The sequence below is a fragment of the Myotis lucifugus genome, unplaced genomic scaffold, assembly GCF_000147115.1.
Source record: "Myotis lucifugus unplaced genomic scaffold, Myoluc2.0 scaffold_298, whole genome shotgun sequence".
Lineage (NCBI taxonomy): Eukaryota > Metazoa > Chordata > Mammalia > Chiroptera > Vespertilionidae > Myotis > Myotis lucifugus.
The window spans coordinates 1,456,145-1,460,073 of NW_005871346.1; the positions used below are offsets into that span (position 1 = coordinate 1,456,145).

At 40.7% G+C, this 3,929-nt stretch overlaps 1 pseudogene; it reads right to left on the reverse strand.

The window, feature by feature from the left end:
• Window positions 1-805: 805 nt before the first annotated feature.
• On the reverse strand, window positions 806-3,133 carry LOC102417011 (annotated as a pseudogene).
• Window positions 3,134-3,929: the final 796 nt, after the last annotated feature.

Below are 3,929 nucleotides of genomic sequence, written 5' to 3' on the forward strand. Positions count from 1 at the left end.
GGGGCTTTTAGATGATAACATCACACACTTTAAAGTATTTCCAATACCATATACCCGGGCAAGTTGAGTGGCTTAATTTAGAAGCCTGGAAAGCAGCTTATCAAAGAATTTAAAAACAAATCCCATCTCTCTCCTACAGAGAAACTTTTTAAATTGTGGGCATGACTTTAAAGATTTTGAGAAAACACCAGTTTTCATAAAGCTTCAATAAACACCCCAAGGCACAAGTGTTCAGAACAGCCAGCTCACTGCACTTTTAGAGGTAAAGGTACAAGGTACACTGCTTGCAGTAAGGACATTTAATTTATCCCTAGTTAAAAGCACCAAGTGTTAATGTCAAGCTCAACTTCCATTTACACAGGATACACCAATAACCAACCCTTAGGATAATGAATAGTTCAAGTACTATATTTCCAACATGTTTTGCCTTTTGCTCTCTGATTAATTGGCACTGGGGCTCTTTTGCTTGCATTTCTTCAGAATATTTTCAAATAGGTTAGGATTACCCAGAATATCATCTTAAAGCAATTTAGAGCTTTTCTAAAAGCGCTCACTAGATAATTTAATAACACTTAAGGAAATAAATACAAAATTTGCAGTAGCTTTAATTTCTTACAAAAGAAAATGTAGAATCTGACCTGTGGGTTAAATGTTTTGTAATTAATGTCAAAAATTGCCAAGATGTTGGCACACATTTTGGTTTACCCCCCCCCCAAATCACTATTCTCAAGGTTAATTATTTGTGTGAAATAGGCTATATATTACTTAAACAGAAGAAATAATGACTTCCACTTCCACCACTAATGGAAAAAACTCACAGCAAGGGAAGCATCTAAAGAAGGGTAGCCAAAAGGTTAAGAAAGTTGACTAGCTTTACATCAACACCTTGAATATAGAACTCTTTCGTTTTTAAAACTACAGTTTGAATATACTAACAACAACACAATCTAAGGAGCCATGGAGACTTGTGAAAGAAATATCCACCAAGATACTGTGTTTCTTTCTAGTGTAGGGGTGAACTGTAAGAAGAAACTGAATCACCCCAGCATCAACAAACAGCCTTTTTCTTTTCCACAGTAATTCATAAGTGATGACATTTCTCTTCACTCACTCAAAATTAGGCAGGAAAGGAACTAAACTGGCTGGTCACACCCAGAAACACAATGATTTGGCAAGCTGCAGTCACTCGGCTCATGAAAATGTGATGATTTGCAGAAAAGTTGCTTGATTCTAGTACTCCATTCCTTCACATCTGTAGAGGAGTTCGATATAGCCACTTTTCTTTATCAACTTTAAGCTGCATACAGGCAAAGAGATCACAAACTGCTGGGAGGGCATAGTTATGTTCTGGGGGGAAGTTATGTTCCTCCTGCAGGGGTGAATTAAGTAATACTTCCTTGGCCTTCTTTCGTAGTAGCCACTTGTCTTCTCCTGAGGATAACTGGCTGAGGTTTCCTGTCTTCTTTCCTGGCAAGACCCAGTCAGCTGTATTAAAGGGACACCAGGAAGTGGCCACCGGACTCATAAGCTTTTGTTTGCCAGCTCTATCTTTGGGATGTGCTTCTTTGCATGAGGGTATGATGAGCCACTCTGACAAGGAACTGTTCCTTATCATTTTGAAGGAATCAGCAATTTTGGAAGCAGCCATTGCCTTTGATATTTTAGCTTGTTCTGCTGCCTCTCTCCTGGAAGGACAGAGCCACATATTCAGGGAATCTGGATGCTTCTCTGATTCAAATTTTGGTTCCACAGGCATACCATTTTTATCCTTTCCTTCTTTCTCCAGCAGCCACTTAGACATGGCTTCCTTCTCACAATTTTCATCACACACACACTCTGCAAAGCTTGTACAGGGCTCATTGGCTTTGCAGACCTCCTCTACTTTATATGGGTCCTGATGGTTCCGGACAAGCCAATCCTCAATAACCATGCTGGGAGTGGACAAGGTTTTCTTGGCCTCACTGTGGTCATTCAGGCACTTCAGATTGCCCGGGTTTTCAATCTCCACACCTTTGGGCTGGTTGCCCTGACAATTGGTACAGGAATCGGACTTGACAAGCCAATCATTCACATTGTAGGACTCATGGAACACCTGGAACAGGCGCTTAAACTTCTCACTGGTTTCACAGCTGCCATTCCCAGGCTTCTCCAGCTTTGGAGAGTCCTGGTCAGTCAACAGCCAATCAGAAAGACTCATCTCATCTTGATCAAGAAGCTCTGGATCTTCAACCTTTTCAGTATCAATGGAGCATGAACTGGTGGTAGAACAGCTGTTACCCTTTTCGTAATTTGGTTTTTCAGGAATAACTTCTTGTTGGCTCTTGTGGAGCCAGTTTTCCAAGCCCTTTAGGTTGCCCCAGACATTACTAAAGACACTGCAGGTTCTGGAGGAAGTCTGACTACTCTCAAAGGTCTGCTTTTGGGTGAGCCAGTCCTGGAGATTGGTGCTGGGTGTGTAAGGAGCTGGATGACCATTGGTTGGTTTGCTTCCAAGGAGCCATTCACTGAGATGGACAGCTGTGGTGCTGGATGCTGACTTCTGCTGCTCTAGCAATGGGATATATCCTCTTTTCTCCATGAAGGGCCCAATATTGGATGAGCTAGCATGAGCCATCAACTGCTCAGGAATTTGGATGGTCTTGAGGGACCCAAACATGGTGATGGCCTGGCGCAGAGCAGTTGTGTCTGCTTCAAAGAATAGGACAGTCGAATCTTCGGGTTTGAGGGTCAAATTGCCCAGTCTCTCCAGGCACACGGACACTTGATTGGCTAGATCTTTGATTTGGGAGCACTCCAGTTGATGAATAAGACAATTGAACTGGCCCAGTAACCAGTAGAGCTGCTGGGCCTGCTGCTGAAGTGTCTCCTCTTTAAGCAGATAGATGAGATCTACCTCTTCATACAACTACACCTCCCGGCTTCAAAGGCATTCCAAGTGACGGCTTATGCAGCTGTGAATCTGGGCTTTGATCTCTCGCAAGTTATCTTTAATTTGCTGTTCAGCCCGGAGAACTCCACCAATGGCAAGCTCCAAGTCCTTCTGTGCATCAGGACACCTCAGAAGGGGTTCTCTCTTACTGAAGCCATTCTGGTCCTGTGAGGTACTCATTTTCCCTGTTCCGACTACAAACTCCACCCCATATGATCCGACAGGACCTTCGATCCTACAGGACCTTCGGTGCAAAGACCTAATTTGATTTTTTGGTGTTGAGTTGTATGAATACTTTATAAATGTTGGATATTAACCCCTTATCATATGTATCATTGGAAACATATTCTCCCAGTGGGTAGGTTGTCTTTTTTGTTGTTGATTTCTTTTGCTATGCAAAGCCTTTTTTGTTTGATATAGTCCCATTTATTTTTTCTTTTGTTTCCCTTGCCCAAGGAGATATATCAGAAAAAAATATTGCTAAGAAAATGTTAGAGATTTTACTGCCTGTGTTTTTTCCCTCTATGAGTTTTATGGTTTTGAGATTTACTTTTAAGTCTTTCATCCATTTTGAGTTTATTTTTGTAAATGGTGTAAGAAGGGGGTCTAGTTATTTTTTGCATGTATCTGTCCAATGTTCCCAACACCACTTATTGAATAGACATTCTTTACTCCATTGAATGTTCTTTTCCTCTTTTGTTATATATTAATTGACCATAAAGGCATCATTTAATTTCTGGGCTCTCTATTCTGTTCCATTGATCTATGTGTCTATTTTTATTCTGTCATGCTGTCATTTTCAAATAAATTGTTTTCTATCACAACTACTGTTGACATACAATATTATATTAGTTTCAGGTGTACAACATAATGACTATACATTTATGTAACTTACAAAGTGATCATTCAGATCAGTGCAGTACCCATCTGACACCATACATAGTTATAATATTATAGACTTTATTCCCTATGCCATACTTTAAATCCCCATGACTGTTTT